Source organism: Capricornis sumatraensis, chromosome 2 (assembly GCF_032405125.1).
Source record: "Capricornis sumatraensis isolate serow.1 chromosome 2, serow.2, whole genome shotgun sequence".
NCBI classification, from domain to species: domain Eukaryota; kingdom Metazoa; phylum Chordata; class Mammalia; order Artiodactyla; family Bovidae; genus Capricornis; species Capricornis sumatraensis.
The window spans coordinates 110,991,250-111,012,319 of NC_091070.1; the positions used below are offsets into that span (position 1 = coordinate 110,991,250).

Sequence of the window (21,070 nt, forward strand, 5' to 3'; positions counted from 1 at the left end):
TCCACAAAAGGTAGAATTCATGGGTTCTGGAACCAAGGGGTGGAGATCGGTGTGACCCTATTCAATATCGCTTCCGTGAGCCACTTGAGGCATTTGTACTTTGTCCTTGCAACTTTACATTCTGTGGGTCTGGAGCTCCTGTTTCCCAGAGTGGAGATGCTTCTACCAGGCACAGTGTAAGAATCTTAATAAACTTAAAGGTATGGCTGTCATCTGGTCACTTTGGGCTCCTAATGCCAGCAAATTATCAGGCAGAAAAAGAAGTTGCCATACTGTCTGGGATAATTAGCTCTGTTACGAGGAGTTAGGATCACATTTACAGTATGAATACAAGCAGAAAAGTATTTGATGCACATGTAATCCCTGGGTTAACTTTTGGTTCTCCTGTGCTCAATTTTAACTGTAAATAGCTAAACACTTACGGCCTGGGAGGGCATGATCTCCAGGGGCCCAGAACGCTCAGGGGTGAAGGTCTGGATCACCCCAGAGGTAAGCCGTCTAGACTAACAAAAATTGTAGTCAACAAGATGACTCTGAAATAGGTGTCATTGAAGGAAGATGATGAATGTCATCTGCAATTTCTGGACCAACTGCAGTCCCCCTTGTGTTTCCAGAAATTGTGATTAACTTGACTTACGGAGAAACTGCTTAGATATAGAGAACTTAATGTACAACACAAATGGCCCCAATATAGTAGACATTGTTGGTACTCTGTCCAGAGCCTCTTTACCAGGAAGTGAGTGTTGGCTGCTAATAGCTCACTGCTACATCTTCTTGGGAATCACTGTTTGCCAACAAAAGCCACTTCTGGAAATTTCCTGGAAATTTGTTGTTCCTTCCCAGGGATAACACCAGAGTCAATGGTATGATATTAGTTCCTGTTCAGAAGTCAGTCAGGATTCTGATAGGGATTGCATTATCAGTGATGATATGTAATTAGTAATTGTGTTGTCAGCAAATGATACTAAGGTACAAAATTCCTTGTTGCTTTCCTCAAGGTGAAACAGATGAGCCATTTATGTGCCAAGAGTTCCCAGTGGAGGCTAAACTTATCAGCTGAACCTGTATCTTTGCCTAACTTTTCCTCTTGTCCTGTCTTGCTTCACTCACTCCATTACCAGTTTGAGAGCACTCCCTCAATAAACCACTTGCACAGAATCCCTTTCTTGGACTCTGCTTCTAGGGACTCCAATCTAAGATAGGAGAATAATAGTGTCAACTGAGAGATTTGAGTGTGACAGAAGTAGAGCAAAGAGCAAGTGTTGAGTTCAGTTTGGGAATGTTAAGGTGCCATTGGCTAGACTAGAAGAGAACATCCTCAATCTGGTAAAGTACAACTACACAAAAAATCTACAGCTAACAGCATACTTAAGGATCAGGAACAATACAAGGATATCAGCTGTAGCCACTTCTAGTCAATATTTTGCCAGAGGTCTTCAGTTCAGTTCAGTCGCTCAGTTGTGTCTGACTCTTTGCGACCCCGTGAACCACGGCACACCAGGCCTCCCTGTCCATCACCAACTCCCGGAGTTCACCCAAACCCATGTCCATTGAGTCGGTGATGCCATCCAGCCATCTCATTCTCTGTCATCCCCTTCTCCTCCTGCCCTCAATCTTTCCCAGCATCAGGGTCTTTCCCAATGAGTCAGCTCTTCGCATCAGGTGGCCAGATTATTGGAGTTTCAGCTTCAACATCAGTCCTTCCAATGAACACGCAGGACTGATCTCCTTTCAGATGGACTGGTTGGATCTCCTTGAAATCCAAGGGACTCTCAAGAGTCTTCTCCAACACCACAGTTCAAAAGCATCAATTCTTTGGTGCTTAGCTTTCTTTATAGTCCAACTCTCACATCCATACATGACCACTGGAAAAACCATAGCCTGGACTATGGACCTTTGTTGACAAAGTAATGTCTCTGCTTTTTAATATGCTGTCTAGGTTGGTCATAACTTTCCTTCCAAGGAGTAAGCGTCTTTTAATTTCATGGCTGCAATCACCATCTGCAGTGATTCTGGAGCCCCCAAAAATAAAGTCAGCCACTGTTTCCACTGTTAGCCCATCTATTTGCCATGAAGTGATGAGACAAGATGCCATGATCTTCGTTTTCTGAATGTTGAGCTTTAAGCCAACTTTTTCACTCTCTTCTTTCACTTTCATCAAGAGGCTCTTTAGTTCCTCTTCACTTTCTGCCATAAGGGTGGTATCATCTGCATATCTGAGGTTATTGATATTTCTCCCGGCAATCTTGATTCCAGCTTGTGCTTCTTCCAGCCCAGCGTTTCTCATGATGTACTCTGCATAGAAGTTAAATAAGCAGGGTGACAGTATACAGCCTAGACATAGTCCTTTTCCTATTTGGAACCAGTCTGTTGTTCCATGTCCAGTTCTAACCATTGCTTCCTGACCTGCATACAGGTTTCTCAAGAAGCAGGTCAGGTGGTGTGGTATTCCCATCTCTTGAAGAATTTTCCACAGTTTATTGTGACCCACACAGTCAAAGGCTTTGGCTTTAGTCAGAGGTTTTAGTCAGGGCAATTAAGCAAGAAAAAGAAAAGACATTGAGATTGGAAAGGAAAAATAAAACTGTATTTGCAGATATAGGAAATCTTAAAGAATCCACTAAAAAACTATTAGAACTAATGAGTTCAGCAAGGTTGCAGGACTTAAGTTCAATATACAGAAATCAATTATATTCCTATGATTTGCAGTGAACAGTCCAGAAAAGTGAGACTAAGAAAACAATTCCCCTCACAAAAGCATCAAAAAGAATACTTGGGATTAAGGGAGAAGAATACTTAAGAATAAATTTAACAAAAGAAGTAGTGTTAAAACTACAAAATATTGTTAAGAAAGATCTAAATATGTTCACAGAGCACATTGTTAAAATGTCACTACAGATCTTCCTCGATTTACCATGGGGTTATGTCCTGATAAACCCATTGTAAGCTGAAAATATCTTAAGCCAATACATTTAATACACTAACCTACCAAACTCATAGGTTAGCCTAGTCTACTTTAAACATGCTCAGAACACTTACATTAGCCTGCAGTTGGGCAAAACCATCTAATACAAAGCCTGTTGTTTTATAATAAAGTGTTGAATATCTCATGTACTGAAAGTGAAAAAGAATGATTTTAAGTGTATTGGTTGTTTACCCTCATGATTGTGTGGCTGACTGGGATCTGTGGCTCACTGTTGCTGCCCAACATCCTGAAAGAATATCCTACCACATATCCCTAGCCCAGGAAAAGATCAAAAGTCAAAGTACAGTTTTTACAGAATGTTTATCTCTTACACACCACCATAAAGTAAAAAAAATCATGAGCTGAACCATTGTCAGTTTGGAACTGTTCTACTCCCTAACCTCCATATTCAGTGCAATCTCTATCAGAATCCGAGCTTGCTTTGTGGAAATTGACTGACTAATCCTAAAATTCATTATGGCATCACAGTGGACTCAAAAGAAGAAACTAATCTTGAAAAACTGCTACAAAACAATAATGATGAGGACTTCGACACAGGTTCAATCCCTGGTCCAGGAAGATCCTACATGCCATGGGGCAGCTAGGCCTGTGTGCCACAACTGCTGAGCCTAAGCACCTAGAACCTGTGCCCTCTACAATGAGAGGAAGCCTGCAGGCAGCAAGCAAAAACACAAAATGTGGTGATGGCACATAGAAAAGACAGAGATACAAGTGGAGTAGAACTAAGACTCCAGAAGTAAATCTATGTATCTGTGGTTAACTGATTTGTTGTACAAAGGGGCCAAAACCATCCAATGAGAAAGAACAGTCTTTTCAACAACTGCCCTGGGACAACTAGATAGCCACATGCAAAATAATACATTCAATCCTTACCTCACACCATATAAAAAAATTAACTCAGACAGCTAAAAGTAATAACTGTGTCCATGGGATTCTCCAGGCAAAAGTACTGGAGTGGTAGCTATTCCCTTCTCCAGGGGATCTTCCCAACCCAGGGATCCAACCAGGTCTCATGCATAGTAGGCAGATTCTTTACTGTCTGAGCTACCAGGGAAACCCAAGAATTATATAGGACCCCAAATGCATGAGCAATGAAAAAGATAAATTGGACCTCATCAAAATTGAGAAGTTTGTGCTTCAAAGGACACCATCAAAAAAGGCCAAAGACAGCTCACAGAATGGGAGAAAATATTTAAATCACGTAACTGATGAAGGATTTGTATCTAGAAAAACTATGTACTCTTATAACTCCATAATAAAAAGACAAGTATCCCAATTTAAAAATGAGCAAAGGAGGGCTTCCCTGGTGGCACAGTGGTTAAGAATCTGCCTCCCAGTGCTGGAGACACGGGTTCCATTCCTGATCCAGGAAGATCCCACATGCTGCAGAGCAGCTATTGAGCCTGTGCTCCGGAGCCTGGGAGCTGCAACTACTGAGCCCATGGTGCCGCAACTACTGAATCCCAAGAGCCCTGGAGCTGTGCAGTGCAACAAGAGAAGCCGTTGCATCACTGCAGTGAGAAGCCTGCACATCACAACTAGTGACTAGGCCCTACTCGCCGCAACTAGAGAAAAGCCCGCACAGCAGCGAAGACAGCACAGCCATAAATGTTTTTTTTTTTTAAGAAAAGTGAAAGTCCCTTGGTCGTGTCCGACTCTTTGCGACCCCCTGGACTGTAGTCCATGGAATTCTCCAGGCTAGAATACTGGAGTGGGTAGCCTTTCCCTTCTCCAAGGGATCGTCCCAACCCAGAGATCGAACCCAGGTCTCCCACATTGCAGGTGGATTCTTTACCAGCTGTGCCACCAGGGAAGCCCAAGAATACTGCAGTGGGTTTTCAAAAGAAAACCTATTTTAAAAAGCGAGCAGAGGACTTGAATAGACATTTCTCCAAAAGAAACAAAAATGAGCAATAAACACATGAAAAGATGTTTGACATTGTTAGTCATCAGTTCAGTTCAGTTCAGTCGCTCAGTCATGTCCGACTCTTTGCGACCCCATGAACTGCAGCATGCCAGGCCTCCCTGTCCATCACCAACTCCCGGAGTTCACTCAGACTCACGTCCATCGAGTCAGTGATGCCATCCAGTCATCTCATCCTCTGTTGTCCCCTTCTCCTCCTGCCCCCAATCCCTCCCAGCATCAGAGTCTTTTCCAATGAGTCAACTCTTCGCATGAAGTGGCCAGAGTACTGGAGTTTCAGCTTTAGCATCACTCCTTCCAAAGAACACCCAGGACTGATCTCCTTTAGAATGGATTGGTTGGATCTCCTTGCAGTCCAAGGGACTCTCAAGAGTCTTCTCCAACACCACAGTTCAAAAGCATCAGTTCTTCGGTGCTCAGCTTTCTTCACAGTCCAACTCTCACATCCATACATGACTACTGGAAAAACCATAGCCTTGACTAGATGGACCTTTGTTGACAAAGTAATGTCTCTGCTTTTCAATATGCTATCTAGGTTGGTCATAACTTTCCTTCCAAGGAGTGAAGTGCAAATCAAAAATCACTTCAAACCCATTAGGATGTCTAGAATCAAAAAGTTATTAAACATTGGTAAAGATGGGAAAAAACTGGAACCTTTATACATTGCTGGTGTGAAAGTAAAATGGTACAACAGCTTCAAAAAGCACTGTCAGTTCCTCAAATGATTAAACATAGAGTTAACCATATGACCCAGCAATTTAATTCCTAAGTATATGCCCCAAAGAAATGAAACATATGTCCAAACAAAAACTTGTATATACATTTTTATAGCAGCATTTTTTGTAATAGCTGAAAGGTAGAAACAACACTAACATCCATCAACAGATGAATGGTTGAAAGTATACAATGGAATATTTGTTTTAAAAGAAGTACTGTTACATTCTATACAATGGGTGAATTTTGGAAGCATTGCTAAGTGAAATAAGCCAGTCACAAAAGGCCACATACTATATGATTCCATTCATATGAAAGTCTAGAATAGAGAAATCTATAGGGATAAAACAGATTAGTGGTTTCTTAGAGTTGGAGGGGGATGGGAGATGGGGGTGGGAGGTGATACCTAAAGGAAACTGGGTTTTTGTGGGGTTTTTTAGGCGATGAAAATTATTGAAAATTGACTGTTGTTATGTTTGCATATATCTGTGAATGTACCCAAAGCCATTCAATTGAACAATTTAAATGAGTGAATTGTATGGTATGTGAATTTCATTTCAATAAAGCTGTTTTTTAAAAAGTGCCATTGGCTGTCAGGTGTGTCAGTCTAAAACTTGAAGGAGAAGCCTGGTTTGGAAGTAAATACATGGGAGTCATCATTATGTGGATAGTAGTTTGAAGTGAAGTGAAGTGAAGTAAAAGTTGCTCACTCATGTCGATTGTTCAGTTGTGTCCAACTCTTTGCAACCCCATGGACTGTACAGTTCATGGAATTCTCCAGGCCAGAATCATGGAGTGGGTAGCCTTTCCCTTCTCCAGGGGATCTTCCCAACCCAGAGCTTAAAACCCAGTTCTCTCGCATTGCAGGCAGATTCTTTACCAGCTGAGCCACAAGGGAAGCCCAAGAACACTGCAATGGGTAGCCTATCCCTTCTCCAGCGAATCTTCCTGACTCAGGAATCGATCTGGGATCTCCTGCATTGCAGGCGGATTCTATACCAACTGAGCTATAAAGGAAGCCCTCATCTCTATTAAATGTCACCTCAGCAGAGGTGCCTTCCCTAACCACATATGTAAAAGAGCACACCTACTTAGGTAACCCACTTTTACCCTGCTTTATTCTTCTTTACATTTAATATTTAATATTGTCTGCATGGCCCTCTTCTCCCCCTACACTCCCAACCCCTGCACTAATAAGTTCCACGAATGTTGGAATCTTGGTTTGTTTTATTCACTCCTGCAGCCTCAGTACCTTACCTCAGTAAGAAGAGGCCTTACATGTAGCAGGAATTCAACAGTTGTTGATGGAGTGAATGAAAGAATGAATAGAATGTTAAGGCATTAGATAGTTAACTTTGTGTTCTAAGTCCTCTTAGGTAATGGGGTTATGAAGATGAAAAAGACATAGCCATTACCCTTATAGAGCTTATATTCTAGTAGTATAGATTACAAATATATAATTAGAGGTTAGATATTGTATGTAAAAAACGGTATAAAATGCAGAGTGAAAAGACAGAGGATGATGATAGTGTAGGATACTATTATAGCTGGAATGGTTGAGTTGTCTCTCTGAGGAAGGAGTATTTGGGTAGAGATCTGATTAAGTGGACAGAACAAGTCTAGTAAAGATCGGGTAGGTGAACATTCCAAGAAGAGGGAACAAGTGCAAAAGCCCTGGGGCTCTTCGTACTTTGGTCAAGAGTGACAACAAGAAGGCCAAAGGGCTAGAGCAGGGGTAAAGCTAAGTAGTATGGGAGAAGATGAAATCAGAGAAATAGGTGCAGTATCATGTAGGGCTTTCCTTGGAGGCCCTTTTGAGCATTTTTATTTTTATTGTGTGATGGGAAGCTTCTGAGCGAGTGCTCTGGGCTTACATTTTAGAAGGTCAGTCTGACTGCCTTTATTTAACTAGTAGGGCAATAATGGAAGTAGACAAACCAGCTTGGCATCTGTTGCAAAAGTCCACGTATTGTAATAATGACTTATAATAGGAATGTAGCGGTAGAAGAGATGACAAGGAGCCTTGCACCCTGGGCCTTCTGGTCACCCCCGCCCCACCCCTCACCCCCGGCCTGGCAGCTGGGTGTAACCTTTTCACGGATCTTCTGCACGCTTCCTTCAGGTGTCAGAAGTAGGCAGAGTGAATACCTCCAGTCCCATTCTTGGGAGTCTTCAACGCACTACCCTGCTTCAGAGAGCCTCTTGAATAGCTTAGCTGCACCTCAGGCTTCTTAAAAAATAGAGGCTCCCAGGGGTAAATAGCTCTCAGAGGTATAGAAACCACTTAACAACGTCCTCAAAGGAAATGGAGTTTCAGAAGAAATCTAGAGACAGCTGCTTGTTCCAAGTATTCAAAAACGGGGGAAAATGGAGGTCGTTCAGAAGGTTGCCTGCCAGCCTGTTAGAAATGAAGTTGATTTCCAACACAATTCTGGGAGGCCGTCTATCTTTTGAGTATCACGAGGAAAGTGAACCCCAGTAAAACTACGAAAAGCAACTTTCCCTCCGCAGTAATGCGCACGCGCCCCTCGCTCCGTTTTCCGTTGACTTTAAGCCCCGCCCCCTATGCGTCCTTCGAGGAGGGTTGGGAGCCGAGAACTCGCGCGACCACTCTTCCCTCAGCCTTCTCCAGCACAGCGTCGCAAAGGGGCCGGAAAGCGTGGCGGCGCAGGCGCAAGCGCAGAGAGCGGAGGCGGTGGTGGTGGCGGCCGCTGGCCAGTGTAAGATGGCGGCGGCGTTGGTGGCGGCAGTGGACGGGGCGGCTGGGCCCGGAACAGTTGGAGCAGCCGCTGGCAGAAGGATGACCCAAGACGGGAAGCGGGCTGCTGAGCCTCGCCGGCTCCCGTGCTTGTAACTGCCCCAGCCGGACATCCCCCCCCCCCTTGACCTACCCGGTCCGTGTCTCGTTCCGGCTTGGCCTGACCCCTTCTCCCCTGGCCCAGACCCCTCCAGGATGGGTTTGACTCCTTTCCCAAGCTCCCAGGGCTCAGGTCTTCTCCCCATGACCCGAGTCACCGCTGGGAGGACTGGCTGCCCTTCCGCCAGGTCAGCCCCAGGGTTGCCCCTAGGAGCTTGCCCCACAATCTGCAGGACCTCTTGCTTCATCGGGTGACCCATTTGTGTGCGCTCCCCCCCCCCCCCCACCTTTAGGTTGAGGGACGCGGCGCCCCTCGAGTTCCCCCGTAACCTCGGGGCCACCGCGCAGTGTGCCCCCCTCCCCCATCTCGAGTTCTCGGGCCCAGCACCTTGTACGGAAGGCCGAGGTTCAAGAACCCGGGAGTCAGTTGTTGCCGTCTTTTCCTGTCCGCTTTGTAATGTAATTCTCGTAGTCTGCCTCCTTTCACCCCTAAATCTTTGAGGACACCCTAGAACGGTGCCGTTTGGTCCCTGTTAGTTGGAAAGCATCTGGTGGTTTGAATTTCTGACTCATGCGATTGCTGCTGGAGTCTGTAAACAAACCGGCACCAGCGCGATCACGCTCTCTGCGGGATTTCCCCCCTGCCCTGTGGCTGCTTGTTGAGAGGTTTGCTTATGGGTTAGCTTTGAAAAGATTCAGCTTTTACTTTCCAATGAGTTTTACATTTTAGCAGAACTGGGAGATTACTTGCCTGGTTCATTTCATTTCTGTAACAATGTTTGAAAGTTACTTCTTTAGTAACATAAATTTCTGTGGTTCTAAATAGTTTGAGGAGGTCTGAAAAATACTAGCATGTATTAATACTTTTTTTTATTATGTTACAATTTTTTATTATGTTTAGTAGAAGAGACACTTTTGCCATTTAAACTTTAACTTTTCTCAGCCCTTCAGTGAATCTGCAGACCTATTTTCTCAGGAGCTCAGCCTGACCCTACTTCAGTGATAAAGGAGGAAAGGTGAGTAGGAGTTGAAGGCATTTAAATTCGAGTTCAAGACATACCCTACCCTGGTGCTCAAGTGCTGACCACTAAAGTCATAAAATTCCTGCCAGTGTTTCCAAAGAGTTGGGGTATTGTTCTTGGCTTTGTTCCACCTCTGGTAAAATTACTTTTGCAAGTTTAATTGACTAGGCTTCTTGACTTTCTATCCTAAATGGTTGCTGCATATCTTCACATGACTCCAGTTAAGCCTAGAAGTGAATGTATCTTCATTTGCCTCCCTGTTTTGCCTTTGTGCAGATCCTATTTCTTACACTGTTAAAAGCTGGGAATTCGTTTGCCAGCGTTCTCTTTAGCCCTTTGTCAAATCAGTTCTCTTTGCCTCTTAGGGCTTTGGATTGTCATTTCTTGCTATTTAGGGGAACATTTAGCCACTTTTAACTAAAAGCTAGTGAATCCTGAGTGATACTGCCTTTTGTTGGTGTCTGAGTTCATCCACCTTAGAATTCTGCTTTTCAGGACTTCGTGATAAATTTTGAGTGGAAAAAAGACCCCACAAAACACTGGTGCTCTTTTATATCTGGTCTGAGGAGTTCTTATTTAGCAGAGGAATCATCCTATGCATTCAGCAGCATGGGCCAGTGCCACAGAGGGAGTTAGGACATACTACTGGCAAATGTAAATTTTGTAAAGACTTTGGATTCCTGGTAGCAGAGAATAGTACTATGGTTGAGTTTCATGGGATGTGATGGAAGAGCTGAGTGGCTCTGGAAGGTAGACCTGGCTGATTCTTAATATATTTATGATTTGTAGTAGGAAGAGGTTGAGTGTGACACTGGTGAGTTTTATTCCACTTGGTGTTCTGTGTAGAAATGGCTTATTAGGAGCTGAAATAAGGTAATTGGCAGTATGTATGTGTATTAATCAGATAAAAGAAAAATACAGTCTTTAGAACTTGATAGGTCTGGGTTTAAATATTATACTAAGATTTATTAGCCATGTGACCTTGGGCAAGTCCTTAAACTTTTCTGAGTCTTTTCTTAATTTCCACATCTCTGTAAGTGGGATAATACAGCTTATGTCCTAGAGTCATTGTCAGTATTGTGTGAGGAAACTCATATAAAGGTCTTATATTATGCCAAGCACAAGATAGACACTGAAAATTTTTTCTTTATACATCATTGATATAGCTTTAAATAAGTTGTACGTTAGTGTCCTCCTCTTTGCATTTTAGTTTTGAACATGTTTTCCTGGTAATTTTTTCAGATTCATTTTTAATTGGCCAGCTTAGATGTGTTCTTTGTAGGTGCCCACCTAGGGTTGCCTTTTGATCGTGATTCAGGTCATTCTGGTGAGAGTTTAAGACCAGAGAACAGCAGGAATATTAGATGTTGATGTAGTGTCTTTCTGAATTCATTCTTAAACTAAGCATCAGTAACTTTCCTTTATTCTTTGCTCCTACCTCTTGGTCTCCCTTTTAGCACACCTAATCAGAGTTTATATAATTCCTTCCCTACCTGATTCAATGTTGCTCACCACCTCAGCTCCAGCTCCCGCTTATGCCTTTTTGGTTTTGCCACAGAAAGAATACATTTTTTCCAAGCTGTTGGGCTCTGCAGTGATCCTCAGTGATCCTCATCAATAGCTTATCAAAGGACTAGACCATGAGGGACTTCCCTGGTGGTCCAGTGGTTACGACTGCACTTCCATTGCAGGGAGTATGGGTCTGATCCCTGGTCAGGGAACTAGGATCCCCATGGCCAAAAAAACAACCCTGGACCATGAAAAAGTCTCCTTTCTTTTTGAAGTGAATCTGGGCTAGGAAGTCAGGAATGCAGTTTATTTCATCTCCCCAACTTGGCCATCTTAATAATATGACAGCAGAGATGAAAAGTTTTTAACCTTCTCTTGTTGGCTTTCATTTCACTTTTTTTTTTGAAATTTTATCAGAATTCTTATTTATTTAAATTTGAGGCTAATTACTTTACAGTATTGTATTGGTTTTGCCATACATTGACATGACATATATTTTTGAGTGTGGTAAGGGCACATGAAAATTAAGAAAATGTTGATAACATTACGATGAAAGCAACTGTATTCATTCAAGCCAATGATCAACTTAAAGTTAACCAACTTTGATTACTACCATCTAGGGTCTAAATGCTCTCTCTTGAAAGGTAAAAACTCTTGGGGTGAAGGATAGTAACATGCACTTTATTATTTGTGTTTTGTTGGTTTTTTTTTTTTTTTTTTTTTTTTGAGATCTTGAGTTCTGTGTTGAGCAGGGCAGGAGCAGGTGTGGGAGGAGAAAAGGAAATATGTTGAAAGAGCCATAACTTTGTTCCTTATTACTGTATGTGCTGGGTAAGATCCTTCTCCCACCATCAACACTATCAGGAAGGTCTTCACATTTTATGTTCCAGGTGACACCTGTGTATACAGTGAATCAGTATTTGTAGTCTGTGGACCAGAATTCTAAAATCCTTGTATTTCTGAGGATATTTTATATTTCAGGGTATTGCATAAGAATTGTTGCATCTTCCTAGTAAGTATTTTCTTCCGTGGTTGCAGTAGGAAGCTAGTTATGCTTATGATCTTAGTTCCCACCACCAACCTGACAGGGCATTTTATACAGCAACTTATTAAATGTATAAGAATCAGTCTCCATGACCTTGAAATGTCTTTTTATTACCTTTTAAAAACAGTACTGGCATTTCAAAAGCAGACGTACTCTAGTAGAAGACATTCTGTAGAAGTGTGCCCTGTTTTGGGAGACTGAGGTCTTCAGAGTTTCATGCTCTAGGTCCTGTGTTCTATCAGATGAGTTAAAGGCTTTTAAATAATGAAGTGACTGGTTGACCTTTGTTTTCAGATAGGTTTATTCCTGGATTATTTCTGCTGTGGAAAAGTTACTCTAAACATATCTAGTAAATGTTCAGAGTTTCTATAAAAGAGTTATCCAAACAGCTTTTTATTGCATCACATTGGTGTTAGTTTTTAAGATTGAATTAATTTTTTTTTAAAGCAGATTATTGGTGAGCCAAGATAATCTGTTATTTGCCCTCACCCATTTGGAACCCAGGCAACTGAAGGAATTGAATCAGCGGCAATCATGGAAGTAATGACTGTGCATATCTTAGTTTCAGAGCCCAAAGGCAGTGATTTTAGAATAGCTTTACGGTAATACTGAAAACTTTTCATCTTTCATTTTCATGAGTAAACTTCATCACTCTTAAAATTGGTCAGAAAAGGGGGTTACCTGTTCTTGTTTACTGATTCAGTTATTCTTAGAGTGAGAAGAAAGTCTTGAAAGGTAAAGAATAGAGTGTGATGCATTTTATGAATTTGTCACTTCTTTATATAGCAGTTTTTTTTAATTTCTGCCTCTACAGAACACAGTTTCTGGGCCAAAAGCTCAGTTTCTCAAGTATTACCTTTATCCAAGGAAGGTATATGCCCAAGATAAGCCAATGAACTAAAGCTGTCCTGAATTTGCAAATAGGGCATGATAAGTGATTAATTTGACAAAGGTGACATTAATGAAACATAGTATGTCTAATGGATTGGGTTATTGCAGAAATTTTCTTCATATCTAAGAGGTTAAATATTTGCTCTTATCCTCTGAGGATACTATTTAAGGAGGTCTGGGCAAGTTCTAATGTGAAGCATCCATGTTGCCTCACGTGTCTTTTTTTTTTTTAAGTTAGCCATCTGGAAAGCTATTATAGGATTTACCTCTAGTGGTAGCCAAGAGGCTATATTCCTCTGGTGTTTTAAGCATTGCCACATTTTCAGGTATGTTTGTAACCTTACTCAGGACCCACATTATACTCTCGCCTCTAGTTTCATTCAGATTGGAGGGCATGTCTTGATGTTTTTAGCCTCTCCTTATTGTTTTAAGTTGTACCCTTTTATCTCTCTGGTATATTTTTGAACAGTTTTAAGAAAAAAATTTGAAATGTGAAAGGCAAAAACAGGTAATGGGGACTGGATTCAGATGTAAATACAAGTCATTTCATAGTAACACTATGTTTAATAATGTTAGTAACAAATGTTTAAATATAAAACATTTCATAGAAACACAGTGAAATTTCCTAAGTGATTTTCCTTAAAATTATTTAAATTGAGGTGAATGGGCTTAAATGTTATTATAAAAAGTTCCTTAGCTCTGCTGTTGCTGGAGATAGCACTTAGCACATTCCTAACATACTCTGAAATACTGTTAGTAGAATTAAAGTCCGTAAACTATAAACACAGGGCATTTGGTGTTACCAACAGGGAGAGAAGGCATTCATTCCAGTGGAGGAACAGAATTCCTTGTTTTTAGTATATAGTTGATGTAGGACTTATCTTCCTCCTCATCATTTGTGATGATTGATTTGAAGTTTTCACCTTGGCTATCTTCTGACACTTCAAAAGGCAGGAGAAATTAAAGAGACTTAATGTGGTGGGCTCTTGGGTATATTGCTTTACCCTAGTTCATAGAACATGAATGTGCTCAAAGGAAGGTATTAACAGAGCTCTCTGAATTCTCTTTTTTTAATTTGGTTGTGCCAGTCTTAGTCATGGCATGCAAATTCTTAGTTGTGGTGTGTAGGATCTAGTTCCCTGACCAGGGATCGAACTTGTGCCCCCTGCATTGGGAGCCCAGAGTCTTAACCACTGAACCACCAGGGAAGTCCCTCTCTGAATACTTTAAAAGACCAGTGATATAGCACGTAAGCAGATTTCATAGACTTGGAACTATGTCTTAATTTGTGTACAGTGTTTGGAGGATCATTGTCGAGTGGTGAAGATGCCTAGGCTTCTCTAGAAAATGCAGTCTGGAACCAGAGATGAGAAGCTAGAAAAATAATATAAATGCCTGACACGTATAGATAGTCAATTGCAAATACCATGTTTAATCCTCTAAACCATTTCTTCAGGATAATGGTATTGTCCCATTTTACAAAAAGAGAAACAAACTCACAGGTAGGTGGTAGAAGTAAAACTCAAGCCCAAGTCTGAGTAACACCAAAGCCCTTTTCTTTTCATTATACCATATGCTGTCTTTAAAAACCAGGGCTCTTCAATGCCAAGTGATGAAGCAAATTGAGCTGAAAGGTAGAATTCAGTGCTGCTTATAAAAGTATATTTAAAATATAAAAGGTCTGTCCAAATGATAATATGAATGAAAACATTTCTTTAATTGTTTACACATAGATCTCAGATTATCATTAGTTGGTAACCTAATAAGTTTTTTTTATAGAAATAGTTTTAATGGGCTTAACTGAAGAGATGGCTGAATCTTTTATGATACTTGAACAGGGAGGAAACCAGCATTTCCCTCAGTTCCTGAGGTGATTCCAGAAAAGCAGCGGGCTCACTGAGCTAGACAGTCAGTCCTGCCTCTATGCAGTGCTTCTCGCATTGATCCCCTGCTGTTCGTTTCTTCTGCCATCGACCTGTGGTCTCGTTGCTTCTAACTTTGGCAACTTTGTGATAGCTTTTAAAGAAAATATTTCACGTGTGTCTGTTAAGAATTATTCATTTGTTACAATTTTTAATTACACTGGGTCTTGGTTGCTGCATGCCAGCGTTTCTGTCGGGGTTACTCTTTGCTGCCATGCGAGGGCCTCTTGCGGCGGAGCACAGGTTCTAGGCGCGCAGGCCGAGGTGGTAGCGCACAGATTCAGCTGTGCATCAGCATGTGGAACCTTCCTCGACTGGGGGTCAAACCCATGTCGCCTGCATTGGCAGGCTGATTCTTACCCACTGTGCCACCAGGGAAGTCCTCTGATAGCTTTTAAACTTGTTTCTCCCTTTTCTGTCCATTTTATTATTCTTAACCAAAACTTCCTGATGCCCAACACACACACACACACACACACACACACACTCTCTCTCTCTCTTCCACTTACACACACACTCTCTTCCACTTACACACTGTTCCACACACACACACACACTCTCTTCCACTTACACACACACTCTCTTCCACTTACACACTCACACACTCTCTTCCACTTACACACACACACACACCCTTCCACTTATTATTCTTAACCAAATCTTCCTGATGCCTGACACTCACTCACTCACTCACTCACTCTTCCACTGCACTACCAGGGAAGTCTTTTAAACTTGTTTCTCCCTTTTCTGTCCATCTTGTTATTCTAACCAAATCTTCCTGATGCCTAACACACACACGCACTTCTTAACTGATGAACTGTTTCCCCCTGAAACAATATAATCCTTATTCTGTTGAACTATGACAATATTCTATTTATCTTTTCTTTTTCTTTCTTTTTTTACTTTTTTTTTCTTTCTTTTCTTTTTTTTCCCCCATTTTTGGCTGCACCATGTGGCTTGTGGGATTTTAGTTCCCCAACTAGAAATTGAACCAGGGCTATGGTAGTGAAAGAGCAAAGTCCTAACCACTGGACCACCATGGAATTTCCTTTTTTTTTTTAATGGTACTAACACTTGTGTCTCTTACATCGTAGTTGTATACCTGTTTTTCTTAATCGATTATTGGCTACAAAAGGTATTATGACTGCCTTATTTGTATTTGTAGCTCCTGTATTGCCTTGTACATTGTTGTATTACTAGCATGTCTCAGTACAAGTGGGCCACTGGGTGGTGCCAGAGGCCTATAATTTAGATAAAAAAGGGAGGCTCAAGCTGCTGTATGGTTAGCCAGTGCTGTTGCATATTCTGCAGGATAGGAATAGAGATTGATTTCCCTAATCCCAGAAACATTTATAGTTTCTGCTCCTCATTCCAGCTTACCAGAGGAGACAGTATAGTGTATTTATTAATAACACCTCCAACTACTTTAATAGAGAGTAGCCCCGCTATAAACATGTTTTTTATAGTATGAGTTTCAGCTTCGTTGGGGTCATTCCTTGAATTTCAGAGCCTAAGGTTCTCTGTCTGATTAATAAACACTGTACTGTTAAGAGTTGGGCTGGCAGCTGGAGTTGGGAAGGTTGACTTGGAGAAAGAGTAGTAAGGTAAAGAGAATGAATTTAAATGAGTCATTTCAGTTTGAAAGCAAAAACTGGTTATGGAGAAAGTAGTACTGGTTGATTCCAGATAGACTGTAGGGACCCAAGACTGAAAAGCAAATTTGTGCTTTGGATGGAGATCAACCCTGAACAGCTGTTCAGTCATGAGTGGTATGGGACATCTGTCCTCTCAAGAGGAACTAGGGATTGTGTGGCTCTCAGATATCTGTCTTACTAATAATTGAAGTAGTTTCTACCGTCACCTTTCACTTTCAGAGGAAGTTCTGAGACCTTGTCTCATTTAAACATGGGTGTCTATGTAAGAAAGTTGGGAACTTATGTTGCAGAATGAGACATGCTAAATGAGACAGCTGGATGGACCCAAGAGAATGCTGGGATTATGTAACTCAAGAGAACTCACTGAACCTAAGTTCAGGTCTTAGTAAAGGGATCAGGAACAGTAATATTGTTTAGAAATTGAAACTGAGGTAGAGTAATCAGATCGTTTTCTATAGACCCTAGACTCCAAATGGATTAAAGTGAACTTGAAAGAGAAATCTTTGAAATTTCTATCAAGGTAGAAGGCATATGTATACAAATTAATAGTACAACTACTATAACTACTTTGGACTACTTTAAGCTTCTCATATTCTTAGTTGTCACCTAGACAATAGGGTTGAAGACTTTTATGAGTTCAGGATTTATCTTACATTTAATGGGGTTCTGATAAGGCAGCTTTGTTTGCAACAAAAATTCTTCCATGTTTTAATTTTCAGGCAAGAAGACCTGACATTTTGTTCTCATTTATTGTGACTTATTGACCACTATTAGGTAGCTTCTGTTAATAATCACAAGCTCGAGAGTCTAGTATTTTTAATTGTTGGGTTGTATCTTGTCATTTAACACTTTGCGTGAATTTCCTCCCCCTCACCCCCTTTCTCTTTTCTGGCCAGATTGATTGATAATTTACATACAGTAAAATTTGCCCTTTGTTTCATTGACCTATTCTATGAATTCTAACAAATGCATAGTCATGTGACACCACTGCGATGAAGGCACAGAACATTTTCACCTTTTCAAAAGGTTTTCTCGTGACTGTTTGTTGTTAGTTCCTTTCCCCCATATCCCAGCAGTGACTCTATGTCCCTGTAGTTTATCTTTTCCAGACTGTCCTGTAAATGAAGTAATACCACGTAACTGAGTCCTGCTTCTTTCACGTAGCGTAACATTTGGGATCCATTCATGTTGTGTATCAGTAGTCTGTAGCCTATTGTGTGATGGACCATAGTTTGTTTATCCATGACCTAGCTCAAAAACACTTTAGTTTTTCATGGATCTAAGTAAAGTCACTTAAAACATTTACATTTAGATTTTTAGATGGATCTTTTCATTCTTAGTTTCATTTTTCTTTAGTATGTACCTGGGTAGGATTCCTGGGTTGTATGGTAAGTGTATGTTTAACTTTATTTTAAAAAAACTCAAACCAACCATTTTCCAAAGCAACTAACTACCGTTTTACATTTCTCTGAGCGGTGTGTGAGAGTCTAGTTACTCTACCCTTTGTTAGCACTTGATAAAGAAAACTTTCATTATTATTATTTTTTAAATTTCAGCTATTTTAATAGGTGTGTAGAGGATTCTCATTGTGGTTTTAATTTGTATTTTCCTAATGACTCATAATGTTGATCATCTTTTTCAAGTGATTGATATTTAGGTGTGAGATTCTGTAAATATGTTCCTGTTGCTGTCAGATATGTCTTTTGCAGATATTTTCTTCCAGTCCATAGCTCATCTTTTCATTTTTTAACAGTGTCTTGAAGAGTAGATTTTTAATTCTGATATAGCCAGTTAATTAACTTTTTCTTTCATGGTTTGTGCTTTTTTGCCTTGTCTTAAGAAATATCTGCCTACCCCGTTGTCACAAAGTTTATCTACTTTGTTTTCTTCTAGAAGTTGTATCGTTTTAGCTTTTACATTTAGGTCTGTGATTCATTTTGAGTTAGTTTTTGTATATCGTTCAGTGTGCAAATTGAGTTTTTTTTTTACATTTGGATGTCCTGTTGTTCTAGTATACCTGGTCTCTTGTGTAGCTCTTGCATCAGTGTTAGGATAAGAAAGCAGCCCCAATGGTTTTAAACAGAGCTGTTTGGTGCTTTTTCCACAGACTACTCTTACATCCTGGATTAACTCCCCCTCTTCTTGATTTTTAGCTAATATTTTATCATGTATTTGGTCAAAACTTTAAGGCCTTTTTAAGACAGGAAAAATCTCAGTCATTAGAATTTCTTGGGTAGAAATTAAAATGACCCCTGGGTCTTTTTCACCATCCCCCATAGTTTCCTCTTTAACCTTCCCTTCGGCAGGGGTTATGGTTATTTTTAGAGCGCAGGCAGTAGAGCTAGTCTGATTAACTCCCCCTGCTACCTGGGCCAGTGAGCTCTTCCAAACTCAGATTGGTTTGCTCTGGACTGGATTTTACATGGAAAATGATCAAGGTAAAAACAGTGTATTTGTTGGGAATGGAGAGCATTAAAGAATAAAAGTAATTTACGTTTGGGTCAGATATGGTTCCCAAACTCAGATTATAAAATAAGATTGCATTTTTTGGTGATGGTAGAAATTCTAGAGTGACTCATATACTTAAGACCTAGGGAACAGTCGTAGCACTTTAGCCTGCTTTAATTTGGGCACTTACTCTAATTTCTGCCATTGTGTTGCGATGATTTTAAGTTTCATTTTGACAGACAACTCATCCCAAAAGTAATTGTGGTTTTATCACTGTCATCATTTCTTGGCTTTTTAGAAAAGCAGTCCCCCAGAATGGGAATGTGTGTACCCCATGGGGTATGGAGGGCTTCCCTTGTGGCTCAGCTGGTAAAGAATCCGTCTGCAATGTGGGAGACCTGGGTTCAATCCCTGGGTTGGGAAGATCCCCTGGAGAAGGGAAAGGCTACTCACTCCAGTATTCTGGCCCGGAGAATTCGATGGACTGTATAATTCATGGGGCCACAAAGAGTCGGACACAACTTTCACTTCACTTCACATGGGGTATGGAAGATGATCCAGTGGTGTATAGGGAAAGAACATTGAAATTTTTGTTTTTTGGTTTTTTTTTTTCTAGAAAAAGCAAGCTCAGTAATTAATGTGAATTGATTAAGTGTGGGTTCATGCACAGAGTTTTCACTGATAGACATTCATAATCAGTTTTGAGATCACTGTTCTAAGAACATCATCTGCAGAAGTTTTAACATATAATTCTGCTTAACTGTACCATCTCTGTAATTACCATTTTACAAAAAAAGAAAGTGAAGCCCAGAGAAGATTAAGCAGCACATCCAAAGTCATGTCACAAAGTTTGTTCATAAACTCAGCTAGTACTAGAGCCCTGCACTTCCAATTTTCAGCCTATGACTAGTTTCACTAGACTCTGTGACCCCTAAAATGTGACCTTTAGAAGCTATCAGCTCACTGATTAAACAGAGTTGACATAGACCATGTTCTGTTCTGAATTTAGGAGTAAATTCTGTCAGCTTTTTTCTTCAAGGAAAAGATCCCTCCTTGCAAGAACCTTAAATCAATTTCCCAAAAGGCAGACGTTCTCTGCAACTTCTGGGTATAGGTTGAACCCCATGACTCTCCTTTTCTGAGAAGTGGTTCTCAGAGCTAGGTAAGCATTAGGCATTTGGCTCCTCTGGCCCAGCAAATGTTTTCTAGAGCCATTATGAGACTGAAGTTCAAGCAGTCTGGGCTTCTGTAGAAGTTGATGAGACTGAGTTTTGAGATAAAGGTCTCTGGAGCTGCTTTACTACTTTTCTAGGAGTGGATATTAGTGAGGTGGGAAGTATGGTGTGGTTGACAGTTTTGATTCTTGAGATGAAAAAACAACTCTGTTAGCATTTGACCATAAGGTACGTCTATGACCTTAGATTTTAACCTTAAAGTAGTACAACTATTTTTCCCTGCTCCATAGACACTTGCAATTAATGTAATTAATTTAAGCCCTAGGTGGGGAAGAAGGTACTGCTGCATTACCAAAGAATATACACAGGGACAACTGAGAGGAAAAAACAAAGTGTTGTGTGAGGAGAACACTACAAAAACACATCATTGAAGTGGGAGGAATAAAACAGCCTGCTCTGCAAATAGCTCTTCTGTTTTCCTTTATGTGGCTTCACAGATCTGCTTTTTGTTGACATTGTCTTTCATCATCACCCTTCCAGGTGTCCCTCCTTCAAATTCAGCCTCAGTCCTGCTCTTGGATTATTTCTACTGCCTCGTCCTGGCCTAATGTGAGCAAGTTTTGGGCAGCTGTCTCTTGGCAGAGGACACTTTTTTTTTCTCTGAAGCAACTTGGATTTCTGTAGAGAGAGTAGGGGGTAAGGAAAAGGATGGGGCTGCTTCTGGGATAATTGTTATGGGAATGAAAGGGCTGTTGAAAGATTAGAGGCCAGTGTGCCTGGGTCCAAGGACTGGAATCATAATCATACTTTGTCTTTTACCAGTGCCTTTTGTCCAAGGCACTGAAAGGGCTTAACAGAATTCTGGTCTGAATAATATTCTTTGCTCTTTGGAATTTGCTTAAGGTGGGAGTGAAGCCCTGAA

General features: G+C 40.9%; 1 protein-coding gene across 3 annotated transcripts in view; it reads left to right on the forward strand.

Annotated features, from left to right (window-relative positions):
* Positions 1 to 8,252: 8,252 nt before the first annotated feature.
* Positions 8,253 to 21,070, forward strand: part of DCAF8 (DDB1 and CUL4 associated factor 8) — a 41,863-nt gene continuing 29,045 nt past the window's right edge. For 2 of the 3 annotated variants that reach the window (XR_011144438.1, XM_068965988.1), the window contains exons 1-2: positions 8,253 to 8,344; positions 9,425 to 9,497. The gene's annotated coding sequence lies outside the window, so the exon portion shown is untranslated. Of the gene's footprint in view, positions 8,345 to 8,584; positions 8,670 to 9,424; positions 9,498 to 21,070 lie in introns of those variants that run through there. The other variant, XM_068965992.1, reaches the window with a different exon arrangement.